The sequence below is a fragment of the Puma concolor genome, chromosome B1 (assembly GCF_028749965.1).
Source record: "Puma concolor isolate L17-30 chromosome B1, mPumCon1.1.hap2, whole genome shotgun sequence".
In the NCBI taxonomy this organism is placed as follows: Eukaryota; Metazoa; Chordata; class Mammalia; order Carnivora; family Felidae; genus Puma; species Puma concolor.
The window spans coordinates 127,667,213-127,682,552 of NC_141670.1; the positions used below are offsets into that span (position 1 = coordinate 127,667,213).

At 36.3% G+C, this 15,340-nt stretch overlaps 1 protein-coding gene across 5 annotated transcripts in view; it reads right to left on the reverse strand.

Moving 5' to 3' along the window:
• Nucleotides 1-15,340, reverse strand: part of BMPR1B (bone morphogenetic protein receptor type 1B) — a 418,825-nt gene that overhangs the window by 153,171 nt on the left and 250,314 nt on the right. For all 5 annotated transcript variants that reach the window (XM_086704546.1, XM_086704545.1, XM_086704542.1 and 2 more), the window contains one exon: nt 8,433-8,527. The gene's annotated coding sequence lies outside the window, so the exon portion shown is untranslated. The remainder of the gene's footprint in view (nt 1-8,432; nt 8,528-15,340) is intronic.

The following is a 15,340-nucleotide window of genomic DNA, read 5'->3' on the forward strand; positions in this document are numbered from 1 at the left end:
TATAAATTGGCTTGCGATGGAATAAAATAATAAAACCATTAGAAATACTAACATTTGAAAAAGTTTAAAGACTTTTTTAGCTGCTTCCAAACTGATTTAAAACTGTAAGATTATTTGTCTTTCCTACAACTTTGGTATCCTCAATGCTAATCCCAAATAATAAAAGGCTCCTCATATCACTGATTTCATTGACTTATCTCTATACTTTGAAAATCACTGTTCCTAAGCTCATTTTTCAAAAAATGGATGCAAGTTGGGAAGGTTCTTGCTATCTGACCCCTATAGATTCACATCTATTACCGTATATGGCAAAAAGCATAATTTCTCTATTTGAGAATGCTTTCTTGAAAGGTAGACTTTGGCCAGATCTGACCAAAGTCAGATTGTGACCCTATCAGTTATTAGCTAGGTGAGTATCAAGCTACTTTACACTTTGGGGTCTCAGTTTCTTTACTCCGAAAAGGAGATGAGAATGTGTCATTCAAAGGTGTGTTAAAAGGATTAAATGAAATCATATTAGTTAAAATTCTTGGTAGAATGCCAGATATATATCACTTGATAAATGGTAAATATTATTAATGCATAATTTCTCCTCACATAGAATCATAACTTATTAGATCTGCTTTAATATAAGTAATATATTTAAAGCTTCTTTTCTACAATAATTTCAGGGAGCATGCAACTTAAATCCGACAACATTCTGACATGTTCTAACGCTTAAATCACATTTAACAAAAGGAACCTTCATGCACTGTTGGTGGGAATATAAATTGGTGCAGCCACTGTGGAAAACAGTATGGAGGTTCCTCAAAATTTAAAAGTAGAAATATCAAATGACCCAATAATTCCAATACTACATATTTACCCAAAGGACACAAAAACACTAATTTGAAAAAATAACATGCTTCTGTACATTTACTGCAGCATTATTTACAATAGCTAAATTATGAAAGTAACACAAGTGTCCATAGACAGATGAACACACACATATGCACATATGTACATATGATGGAATATTACTCAGCCATAAAAAAGAATGAAATCTTGCCATTCGTGATAACATGGATAGATCTAGAGAGTATAATGCTAAACAAAATAAATCAGAGAAAGACAAATACCGTATAATTTCACTCATGTATGGAATTTAAGAAACAAGACAAGTAAACAAAGAAAAAAAGAGACAAACTAAAAAACAGATTGTTAACTATCAAGAACAAACTCATGGTTATCAGAGGGAAGGTTGATTGGGGGGGCAGGGGAGGCGGGAATGAGTGAAATAGGTGAAGAGGATTAAGAGTACACTTATCTTGATGAGCAATGAGCAATATATAGAATTGCTGAATCATTATATTGTATACCTGAAACTAATATAACACTGTATGCTAACTATACTAAAATAAAAATAAAAATCTAAATTTAAAATAAATAAATAAAATAGCCAAGATATGGAAATAACCTACATGTTCATTGATAGATGAATGCTTAAGGAAAATGTCTGTCTACAGAAAATATATGTCTACGCACACACACACACACACACACACACACACACACACACACACACACACACATGAATATTACACAGCCATGAGATCTCGGTGCACCTGGGTGGCTCAGTCAGTTAAGCATCTGACTTCAGCTCAGGTTTATGGGTTTGAGCCCCGTGTCAGGCTCTGTGCTGACAGCTCAAAGCCTGGAAGCTGCATCAGATTCTGTGTCTCCCTCTCTCTCTGCCCCTTCCCTGCTCACGCTCTGTCTCTGTGTCTCTCAAAAAATAAACATTAAAAAAAATTTTTTTAAAGGATGTAATCTTGTCATTTACAACAACATGGATGGACCTAGAGGGTATTATGCTGAGATATATCAGACTGAGAAACACAAAATCATGTGATTTTACTCATCTGTGGAATGTAAAAAACAAAATGAACAAACAGACAAAAAGCAGAATCAGACCTATAGATACAGAGAACAAACTGTCGGCTGCCAGAGGGAAAGTGTTTAAGGGATGGGCAAAATGGGTGAAGGGGAGTGGAGGACACAGGCTCCCAGTTATCGAATGAAGAAGTCACAGGAATAAAAGATAAAAGGCACAGCATAGGGAACAATAGTCAATGATACTGTAAGAGCGTTAATGGTGACAAATGGTAACTACACTTGTGGTGAGCACAGCATAAAGCATAGAGAAGTTTAATCATTACGTTATACATCTGAAATGTAATGTAACACTATGTGTCAACTATACTCAAAAATTTAAAAAAAAAACATGAACTTTTATTCAATATAAATTAAGAGGTAATACAAAGATTTAAATGTGAACCACAAAAGTGTAAGATAAAGGTGACTTCACAAAAAGTGGTAAAGGGGAATAATGAGTCAACAAAAATACTGAAGTACTTGTTTAGTAAATTCCTCGTGAATCACAATATTAACAGTTAAAAAATTAAACCAAAATATCTAGAAAAATACTTTTCCTACTTCTAGATAAAAAAGAGTTTTCTAAGTTTCAAAGGAGATGGAAAAATACTCATTAGATTGAATATATATTTCAAAACATAAGACAATCAAAAGGTAATCAAACGCTTGTGAAAACAGTAACAACTAACAACTTTAAAAGAGCAAGATCCTTTGATTTAAAAAATAAATAAAAAAAACAAAAACAAAACCATACAAAAAAACCCCTCTTCTAAACCAGTAAGAGAAATACAGCCTCTGAAAAAAAGAATAAGTATATAAATGGGTTAATGATAAAGAATAAAATGTTAATAACTAATGATTCCTTCAGCTTCAAGTTCACTAGTAATTAAAAATATAAAGTATCGCTTTTTCATTTTAGAAAAGACTTAAAAATTATAAATCTCTTAGCAAGCAACAATTTGAAAAGAGAGATAATATTGATTTTGCCATGAAGGAGGTGGAAAGAGAAACCACAGGCTGAGGATGGGAACAGCCTTTAGGTATTTGCCCCCAAACTCTTTCATCTTAAAATATACTAGTGATTTTTTCCAAGGAACTTAATATGAATAAGAAGGAAAGGACCCAAAAAGTCCCAACTTCTCTGCAAGTGCAGGGGACAGAACAGAGGAGCAAGTCTTACTGCAAGACGACAGGTACAACACAGCCTATTTGCCCGTCCCTATAGGGTTTACATTGTTAAGAGAGTCCCAGATAAAAGTCAATGTAATGTGGAAAATCACACCTGGTTCTTTTGTTTTAATCAAGATTTTTCCATCTTTAAATTAGAATAAGCAACTTAAAAACAAAGTTATAAAACAAAATATAGCCCTATATTCCCTATTAGAAACCTTTTAGATACAATCAAAGTATAAAAATTTGTTTTTGCAGTTTCTGTCTTTTGTCTCAGAATTGTCTGCCATGTTGTACTGAAAAGGAGAAGAGTTATGGAGCTTAAATCTAGGGGCACAACCAAAGAGAATAGAGAAAATCAGGAAAACTAGAAAACACACCTACATGCTATGGTTATGAGTGGAAAAGTACTACATCCCACCAATAGTTATTAGCTTTAACTTTAAGGACTTATGCAATAATTCAAAGGAGTCTAACACAATACAATACAAAACAAAACACAGAGATATGACAACTTGGGCTTTAGATGCAATGTACAAATAAAAATAGAGCAATTATAAGCAGATTGGAAGGCCACAGTGACAAAATACTGGCCTTATAAGTGTGCATTTCTTTTTTCTTTTTATAAAATATTTATTTATTTATTTATTTATTTATTTATTTATTTTTTTTTTTTTTTTTTTTTTTTTTTTTTTTTTTTTTGAGAGAGAGAGAGGGAGCATGCCTGTGCCAGTAGGGGAGGGTCAGAGAGAGAGGGAGAGAAAGAATCCCAAGCAGCCTCCACACTTAGTGCAGAGCCCAACACAGCGTTCGATCTCACAAACTGATCTTATGAACCGTGAGATCATGACCTGGGCCAAAATCAAGAGTCAGACGTTTAACCGACTGAGCCACCCAGGTGCCGCTCCTTTTTTTCTTTTTAATAAAAATCTTAACTAGCCACTTTAAAAGGTGATGTTTGACAAATCACATGACCTCTTTGTACCACAACTGCCCATATCTATAAAATGAAATAGGTGAAGTAGAAGAACTGTAAGGTTCAGCTTCCATGATTAATTTATTCTTCTGCTCTCACGCTCTATGGCTCCTATGCCATGTGTACCTACAGAAAAACTCCGATTGGAAAGTAAAGCTGCTAATAATAATACAGTAGGACTTTAACATACTGGCAAAATCCTTTATGCCTCACTCCGACCTCAAAGTTGTTCAATCTCTTAGAGGGGTGAGAGTATTTTCTGCTTCTATTGGTTTGTTTTGCCATAATCTTATAATACTGAGACAAGCTTGGGTTTCTCTCATCACTGTCTGATGGGCACTAAATATATTTCTATGTCTATGACCAAAAAACAAAACAAAACAAAACAAGAAAATAAAAAACAATCCCACCCTTCCAGTGTTACAATATGAAGATCACTTGATATACCAGTGAGACGTATAACTTAACAACCATTACTCCCGAGACACCTCCTCTACCGATTTAACTACTCTATACATGTGTGGACAAAATACATCTGACAAGAAATTCCACATTGAATTACAGTCCATTTCAAGCAAATTAAAAGGCTTCCAAACTTTCCTATGAAAATATCAATCTTATTTTCATTCCTGAGACAGATACAATTCAAGGTTAAACAAACAAAAGAGTCCCATGTGATGTGTGGAAGAGGTTTGTGAGATTTCAATGCAGTGAAAACTTAAAACTGCCTGTTGAGTATACTAAGAAGTGAAAATCAAAATAAGAAAAGTTGTGAATTACTCTAAATTGTGCATAAAACTCTGTATTTGTTTCGATAATACAAAATATTTCACACACAAAGTAAGTTTTCTATCTATGGTGGAGAAGTAAAATACAAAGACAAAATAAATTCTATTTCTGTTGAGTATCGAAAGTAAAAGAAACAGCTGCTATTTCTCTACTACTTTTTTAAACACTGACATCCTTTTCTTTCAACATTTCTATTTTGAGGAGCAAATTCTTCTGTCTGAAATGGAATGTCACCCTTCAGTTTTGAAACTTTTTAAGCCACTATTTTCTGTTATTTCCTTAAATCCCTAACTATCTCTACAACAGAAGATAAAAGTAGGGAAGTATACCTTTATCAGTCATACTGGGAGCCATTCCACTCTGTAATTTTCCAGGGTCCATGAGGATGGACCCAACCTCTCCAAATATTCTCTCTGGGCCTTTTGGAAGGCATAACACTGCCTTCAGTTTGCTAGGGCATAATTTAACTTATCACGCATGTAAGAGCAGCAATTAGCTGATTTTGTTGACAGATTTCATCAAATTCAACAGTATCTTTGAGCTATATATCCTGAATTTGTATGTGCTAACCAATATGATTTTGAACTTTATTATTCAAATATAACTCTATGGGTCCAACAGGTATCTACTTGCTGGATAAACACACATACACACATTATTGTGATGGTGCACTTAGAGAAACAAAATAACCTTTTAACACATTGTTATTCTTTAAAAAGCATTTATCATTTACTTGAGGGGTTTTTCTTCAATGCTGTCCATCAAAGTTGTGAAATACATTAAAATAAGAAGTCTATAAAGAAAAGTGGGCTTAAAATAAATACAATAAAGGTTTTCTTTGGTTCAAGTTTTGAGTGTCTATTGAATGCTATGTCTTAGAGGAACACGAAAGAATAAAGTTTAAAACTTGGCTACGAGTAGCTTACAACTTCATGTGCAAAAAAGAAGCACAAAACGTTCTATAAGGCTTTGCAAAGTTCTGTGACAGAGGTCTATAAAAGAGGCCAAACCAAAGAAGCTGACAGTGGACCACCAGCAAGGTGCCTGGAGCTGAAAGGCAAAGACCAGGAAGAAGGTTTTCAAGATAGAAACAACATAAACAGCTCCAGAAAGGAGTAAAATAGTACAGATTGTTTTGAGAAATATACAATGTTCAATATTGCTGGAGCATGAAACAGAGGGAAGGGGAAGACTCATGGGTGAGCAAGAGAGTCTGAAAAACAACCCAGAAAGAATAGCAGAAGATCAATACAGAACAAAAGTAGCAGGTAGATCAAGAAGAGAGTCTTTGTGCCAAGAAGACTGTATTGAGCAATAGAGAGCCAAGGATGAAAGGGCTTTAGTAGGAAGTAAAGTGTTCACTGGGGTGGGAGATTGATCCTTCTAAGGGTAATGTAGCAGACAGACTGGTAGTAAAGGAGGTTAATAGTAATCTTTCAAATAAATTCACTAATCTTACTTCAACAGACAGTTAACACATGATATGAAAGGTCTTACAGTCTTTCTTTATAATATGCCTATATTTAAAATGTTGTTTACAAATATGATAAATAACCAGTATCAGGATTGACATTAAAGCCAAAATTAATATTGACAAGGTATTTCAAGTCTTAAAGTACTCAATTAGGCTTCAACCAAAATATAATCCATTTTAGACACTGCCAACCAATGTCACAATTTTTCTATTTGCTTTCTTGGTTAAAAGGACGATTTTCTTTGGTTTCTTTTTATTGTGCTAATTTTATTTGGCTTGTTTTCTGCCCAAAGTTTCTACAGGGTACTTCAGAACAAAATACTGAAAGGAATTAAAATAAAACCAGTAAAAAAAATACTGTAAGAAAGTAATATCATGTATTTACATAATATATAAAGTGAAAAAATAAAAGATATTGAATAAAGAACTGAAATTATAATCTTGATCATAAGATACTGCCCAAAGGCAGTAGCAAAGAAAATTTTAATTGAGAAATGCCCACTCTAGATCAACAGTGGTTGCATTTTCAAAATAAACATACTGTTGTCCAAACCGAAATCAAACCCATTAATCAAACCCATCAAGGCAGAACTTGAAAAGGACATAGGAAAAGCTTGATTCAGAGGCTAAAACAAGCATTAAATGAATGTTATAATACAGTTTAAATTTAGATATGAGATTACCCTTAAAATATTTCTGAATTCAGAGAACTGATTTTGAAACATTCTGCATTACTTTGGAAATTATAGGAGATTCAATAAAAGTAATATTCCACAACGACTGGCCTCATCTTAAAAGAGATTTACTTTACATTTAGACCTTTTCCACCTGCTGTTCTGGATGTGGTTTATTCTATGTTAGAATTAGCTGGTTCCTGAATATTAGCCCTAACACGAAATCTGTGCCAGAGTATTAGTTTGTCCTTCTATCTCGTTTGGCCTATAGTTTCAGCCCTGCAAGAAAATTTAGTTTTATCTTTGTTTTGAACTTAAATATGTAACACAGAAAACCCTTTGGAGCTATAATCAGCATCTATAACCTAACCTAAAAATTTTAAATATCATGCTAATGCTTATAGTCCCATAATTTAAAAACCAACGACAGGGAAGCTTTCACTAGGTCAGTAGATAAGCTTCCCCTAGTTAATGCCATACTTGCAGTGAAGCAACATATTTATTTTCCATGCCCTGTGTAGTAGACATAAAACATACAAGTTTATAAACTGCATGGGTGTTCTAAATCAGAAAATAATAGAAAACAATTTATTTCTGTCCTCTTGAGCACCACTGCCCTTAATGTTAATCTGGGATACACAACACAATGACAAATAAATGAACATCCCACGGCACTCTGAACACACGGAGAAACGTGTCAAAGTGCTAAACGTGCTGAAAGGAAAACAAACTACCAGTGTGTAGCAAAACATGTTAATTTAATGACTTTAATAGGGAATCACTTTTTTGTAAGGAACCAACTAACAAGTCGACTGGACAGATAAACCCCGCCAAACACGGAGTCTTTTGCATCTTGGATTAAGAAGGCTGTTCTCAACTTTTCATCATTCCCTGTTCTCTCTGCTCCCAAAGGTGGTCCCCAATTCACTTTTTTGCACTGTCATATGGACGTGGGCGTGCTTTTAGAAAGGACCCATGTTGTTCGTTCACATTCACCGATGATACACTGACACGCCTACTTCTGCACATGTTCACGTGAGTTTTTCCTCTATTCCATCTCTAGACCACTCATCACTATAAACTCACTCACAGTCCTGTTTTAATGCTGATACGAAAGCAAACAGGACTTAACCAATCAGAAGACTTCAAGTTTGGCAGAACAAGGAAACAGAAACTTGCTGATAGGACACAACATGAGATCAGCGGTGGAGAACCTTTCCCACCACCCCCGTACTTGTGTGTATTCTGATCGTCCACAGCCTCCTTAAGGGCCATACACAAAACTGCACCGCCACTGAGAGCATTCTTAAACAGCTGGCAGCCCCTCCTTACTGGCTTTAGCATGCCACACAGCCCTTTGCCTACTGATGCAGGGCAGCCAACAGGGAGAGGGAGTTTACGAGTCAAAGCGAGACTGAACTGGCTAATTACTTACCTCCTCACTTATGGCAGGCTTGCTCCTTTAACTTTTTGTTTCCTCTCTTGTCATTGCTCAGCGGTGAAGGGTTGTGATTCAGCAAAAGTCTGAACCTGACAGTTAAAAAGAATCCTTTTAGGAAAAAATACTGGAAGTGAATGTCCCCCCCCCCCCCCACCCACTGTAGTCTTTCTTCCCCTGCCCTCCGTGTGCGTGTTTCTCTCTCGCTTTCTCTCTCTGCAAGGCAACTACGTAGTGGTCTATAAATATTGACCCTGACACTTGCTCAGTACGCTAGCTGCTCATGGCACAGGTCTGTGTTACTGAACACCGTGGTAATACTCCGGCAAAGTTCTCAGCTGCTCAGACAAAGCTGTGGATTGGCTCACTACCCGGCAACCCTGTGCCTGCCTGGAAATACCATTTTGCTGCCAGCTTTACAGATGCTATGGGCCTTTCCTGAGGCCCAAATCAGGCACAGAAGGGCAATTATGAGGTTCGTCTGAAGAAACAGTTTTCCTCAAGCAGGTGAAGAAAGCGGAGAGGGAGAGCTGGGTGAAGTGAAAGACAAGAAAGGAAATACTGCCTTTGTTGTGGCCAAACAACATCACCTCGACCCCTTCATAAAACTTACACCGAAATGTCATTTAATCAAGTTTTATGAAACTGACTTACTACATACTATGAACGACCAAAACACAGGAAAGCATTTTTTAATTGTTTTTAATATTGCTTCTCATTGAGTAAGGCTGCTGTGATGGAGTAATTAGTCACAAAAAATGTTTCAACACAGGTAAGTTCACTTCCAGAATGATAAAAATGCACTGGAAACCATCATTTTAATCAGATTGAATAATATATCTGGTGAAAGAAGTGAAATATAATCTGAAAATTATATGACTCAACGTATTATATTAACTACCCTTAAATGTTCAATCATGACAACTTGAATTATTTTACTTTATTTTTATAGATTAAGGACAAAATCGAAGCCATGACACTACATAGTTTGCAGGTGATATGAATGAGGTCAGCTTTATCTGTCTATATCACACATAATGTCCACAGTATGAACAATTAGAAACTAAAGTCCGTATTTTCTATTCTTCTTGCCTAGAATAATTATATGTTTGCTTTACTGCAAGTTTGTTTCTTGAGTAAATCAAGAGAAAAGAAAATTTTAGAAATAATCTGGTCACTGACTCATCTTACAGATGAGAAAACTGACCCCCCACACTGGTTAACTTATCCATGGTCACATGACAAGTTTGCCGCAGGGCCAAAACCAGAGTCCTTGTCTTACTGCTCCTAAGCTGTGCTCCTTCTATTACAAGAGTGACTGTTAAACTCATTTTTATGTTCAAAATCCTATCTTCATGTGAAGTTTTACTGAAAACCTTACCAGGAAGGGCAAATATTAAAGCCAGAAAAATAACCAGCATGAAATAAAAATGACCTTTTACAATTTGACTCCCCGCAAAAAGTTATGTGCAAGAATTAACTTTGTAACGACTGAAATCCACCTCTGTTTCATCCAATAATTAGTATTTGCCCAGTAAATTAACTTATTCTCAGGAGAGGTACATAGCTAGCTGTTGGGGAGGCAAAGATAAAACACAGTTCCTACTCTCAAGGACCTTACAGTCCAAGTTCAGAGAAAAACAAGCTAATGACAAAACAGTGCGTTTGTGACGATGAAGACCAGTAGAGGTGGTGAGGGGTACTGGAGCACGCGCACCTCATCCCATGTGAAGATTGAAAATGTATTCATTTGTTTATTAAGCCAACCATGTATGCATTCAAAAACCATTCTTCCTGTGCCCAGCTGGGACCTCAGAGAGCCTTCAGTCTCCAGTCTGGGTTGGGGGAATGTGGTGGGATAGATGGAGGGATGGGGGCTAGGAGAGTATAGAGAGGAGAAACAATAGTTTTGTCTGAGCAGGAGGCATTGGTTGGCGTCTCCTGGGCAGACGGATGTCAGCTCCACAGGGGGGGTTCAATGGGGGTTTCACAATCAAGGTCTCTGCATATTATAGCAGGGGTAGGAGGCAATGAAGCAAAGACAGAAAGAATAACACGATAAAGACAAAGAGGCAGGCAAAAACATGATCCAGAACTTCAAGTAGTCTTTCTTGCTGGAGCACACAAGGTGAAACAGGAAATGGTTAATTTTTTTTAAAAGGATGAGAAGGATAAGAGCAATGAAAAGTTTTATACACCGGGTTTAAAACCTTGGGTTTTATACATTGTGCTAGCAGTCTTCAACTGTTTTTGCTTACAGACCTTTAAAAGACTTTTAAACTATGGAACTACTCACACATTAGCAAGTTAACATGAACAATTTTTCATCTGTGCTGATATAGGTCCATGCAGAGAATTTAATTTCTACTCTGGTGAAATACGGACATTTTAAAGTAAAAGTTATAAGTATATTAAATGGAATATAAATCCATAGTAATTTAATGAAACCATTATCCATTTAAATAATAAATTTATAAAATCTTCTAACAGCTGAAAATTTTACATTACTGTTTCATTTTTTTTACTTTTATTTCAATTCACCACCACATAGAATTTTTATGCGATATATTTTATAATTAAAAGTCTTATTGTTTACTCTATCATACTTCTCTGTGAGAAAAATTTAAGGCATTAATTGGAATTTTAAAATTGTTAAGTTTTCTATGACGCCAGGGCAATGCATCACAGTAAGGGTTGGGATAGATGAAAGTGTGACTTTAACAGAAAGACTGTTATGAAGAAACCACTGCTCTTAGCCAGATCAATATCAATAAAGAGTTTATGTACAAGCTGAAAATCTGGACAATGCCTCCATCAAAACCATATATTAAAATGTTAAGTGAAGGAAACCGGTCTGAAAAGGCTATACACTGTGTGATTCCAACCATATGACACTACTCTGGACAAGGCAAAAACTACAGAGACAATAAAAAGATCAGTGGCCACCAGAAGTTTGGGGTGGGTGCAGGATGAGTCCATGAAGCACAGATTTCAGGGCAGTGAAACCATTCCGGACAACATGTAACAGTAGACGCATGGCCTTATGCACTTGACAAAACCCATAAAACTGTACAACACAAAGACAAAGCCCTAATAAAAACTGTGGACTTTAGTTTAAATCTCTTCCCTTGTCTTCCTGAAAGCCACATGTTCTAGAAAAAGTACTATTATTTATTAAGCAATTACCATCAGTAGGGGGGCTTAGAAATATTAACTTTAACACTTAAAAACAACCCTAATAGATGAGTATGCTTTTGCCTTTTTTTTTTAAGATAAAGAACATGAGTTATTAAGTGGATGGTCTGAAGTCATCTAACTAATAGATAGATCTGGGATTCAGCCCAAATCTGTCTGACCAGACTCCAGTACCACATACTGCCTTTATATCAGTCACTTGAAAACTGGGTAGACACTGCCCAGGTCAGGCAAGGAAGCAGACTAAGCAGGACCTTCAGAAAGTCAGAAAGGAATGAAAGAAATGTATGCTGCATTTCTCTCAAGGAACTGCTAGATATTGAGTATTATAGGGTAGCAAAAAGAAGAGATTAACAAAGTAATCAGTGGAAGTCAATGGAGAAAATTAAAATAACTGTTATGTGCTATTAAGAAGAACTTAAAGGGTTTTATCTTCAATTTGGTGGGTAAGGAACACATGAAGAATTAAGGATGAGAAGACTCAATACGGACAAAGTATTCTTCCCAACTTTACAGATTCAATGCAACCCCAATCAGGACATTATTTTGTAGATATGGCCAACCCAATATTAAAGTTTATATGGAGAGGCAAAAAACCGAGAATAGTCAACACCAACACTGAAGGAGAACAAAGTTGGAGGGCTGACACTACCCACTATCAAGACTTACTATAAAGCTACTGTAATCAAGACAACGTACTGTTAGAGAAAGAACAAACAGATCAATGCAAAAAAATAGAAAACCCAGAAACAGACTCACACAAATATAGTCAACTGATCTTTGACAGAGGGACAAAGTCAATAAATGTGGCAAAGACACTTTTTTCTTTTCTTTTTTTTTAATATGAAATTTATTGTCAAATTGATTTCCATACAACACCCAGTGCTTATCCCAACAGGTGCCCTCCTCAATGCCCATCACCCACTTTCCCCTCCCTCCCTCCCTCCCTCCCACCCTCCATCAACCCTCAGTTTGTTCTCAGTTTTTAAGAGTCTCTTATGTTTTGGCTCCCTCCCTCTCTAACCTTTTTTTTTCCTTCCCCTCCCCCATGGTCTTCTGTTACGTTTCTCAGGATCCACATAAGAGTGAAAACATATGGTATCTGTCTTTCTCTGTATGACTTATTTCAACAAACAGCGCTAGAACAATTGGACATCCATGTACCAAAAAAAAAAAAAAAAAAAAAAGAATCAAGACAAAAGCCTTATACCCACCACAAAAATTACCTCAGACCTAAATGTTAATGCAAAATTATAAAATTCATAGAACATAAAATAGGAGAAAATCTAGATTACTTTGGGTATGTCAGTGACTTTTAGACATAACACCAGAAATACAGTCCATGAAAAAAATAACCCATAAACTGGATTTCATTAAAATTAACAACTCTCTGGGGTGCCTGAGTGGCTCAGTCGGTTAAACATCTGACTCTTGGTTTTGGCTCAGGTCATGATCTCATAGTTTCATGAGTTTGGGCCCCGCATCAGGCTCTGTGTTGAGGGTGCAGAGCCTGCATGGGATTCTCCCTCTCCCTCTCTTTCTGCCCCTCCCCTGATTATGCTGTCTCTGTCTCTCTCAAAATAAATAAATAAACTAAAATTTTTTTTTCTAATAAATAAAATTGAATAAAATTAATAACTCTACAGAAGACAATGTCAAGACAATGGAAGATAAGCCATAGGCTAGGAGAAAATATTTTCAACACACATCTAATAAAGGATTGTTAACCAAAGTTTACAAAAACTCCAAAATTCAGCAATAGGAAAATAAACACATTTTTTAAAATAGCCCAAAGACCATAACAGATACCTCACTGAAGAAGACACACAGTTTGCAAAAAAACACATAAAAAAGATGTTCCACGCTGTATGTCATCAAGGAGATGCAAATTAAAACAACAATCAGATACCACTATACATCTATTAGAATGCTGCAAGATCTGGAACACTGACAACACCAAATGCTAATGAGGATGCAGAACAAAAGGAACTTTCATTCATTGCTGGTGAGAATGCAAAATGGCAAAGCCACTTTGGCAGACAGTTTGGTGGCTTCTTATAAAACTAAACATACTCTTATCACAACACCCAGCAATCCCACTTATTGGTATTCACCCACAAGAGTTAAAAATGTCCACACAAAAATCTTCACAGGATGTTTTTGGAGATTTATAATTACCAAAACTTGGAAAAAATCAGGATGTCCTTCAGTAGACAAGTAAATAAACTGTGGTATATCCAGACAAAGGAACACTATTCAGTGATAAAGAGAAGTGACCTATCAAGCCATGTAAAGACAAAAAGAAACCTTAAAAGCGTATTACTACATATTTCCACCCATATGACATTCTGGAGAAGGCCAAACTATGGAGATAGAAAAATCTGCATGGGGGGGGGGGAGGTGGGGTGGAGGAAGGATGAATAGGTGAAGCGCAAAGGATTTTTAGGGAAAAAAAAAAAACCTCTGTATGACTTTATACTAGTGGATACATGTCATTATACATGTGTTGTTCAAGTCCAACACCAAGACCGAACTATAAACTACAGACTTTGGTAATTATGATATGTCAATGTAGATTCATCAGTTTAACAAAGGACCAATCTGGTGGGGACTTGATAATGGGCAAAGTTATACATGCAAAGAGGCAGAGGGTATATGGAAAAATCTCTGTTCCTTCCATTTTGCAATGAACCTTATTCTGCTATTAAAAAGCCAAGTCCTGAAAAAGTCAAAGGTGGCTCCTCCCTCAGGGAGTTGGGTCTTTGTCAAGGCAGAGGTTACAGAAGGAACAGGGAGCTAAGAAAAGAAGATGCATTTAGTCTTTGAACATGATGAACTGTGTTATAGCCAAGTGAATACAGTCAGTAAGCACTTAAATATATTAATCTATAATATAGGAAAGATGAAGATTGCAGCAATTCAGTAACCTTCTATTCATGTTTTCCTGCTTGAAACTTTTTTCACCATTAACCTATTCTCAACACAGAAGCCAAAACAGTCACTTAAAGATATCAGAGGCGCCTGGGTGGCCCAGTCAGTTGAGCATCCGACTTCGGCTCAGGTCATGATCTCGTGGTTTGTGGGTTCGAGCCCTGTGTTGGGCTCTGTGCTGACAGCTCGGAGCCTGGAGCCTGCTTCGGATTCTGTGTCTCCCTCTCTCTCTGCCCCTCCCCCACTCATGCTCTGTCTCTCTCTCTCGCTGTCAAAAATAAATAAACATTAAAAAAAAATTTTTTTAATCAGATAATACTCATCTTCTATTGAAAACAGAATAGAAGTCCAAGTTCTTATAATGATCCATAAATCCCTACTTGATCAGCCTCTCATTCGGTCTCTGACAACACTGACTACAGCCCCCCTCGTTTTCTCAGCTCCAGCCACTTGTTCCCCTATTATTCCTTAAATGTACCTGACAAGTTTGCCCTTGGTGTCCTCCTATTTGCTGTTCCCACCCTGGTATGTTCTTGCAAACAGCTTCATGGCGAACACCTCCTTCACATCTCTTTTCAAATGGCACCCTCTCAGTGAAGCCTACTACCACCATACTATTTAACACTGCAAACTTCCTTATTATTTGTCACTGCCTGTTTCTTCCCAACAGAATTTAAGTTCAATAACATAGATTTCATGTGCCTAAAATGAATCTCACACAGAATAAATGCACAGTAAATAGGCATTATATAAATAAATAAAACATAAATCTGTGAGAC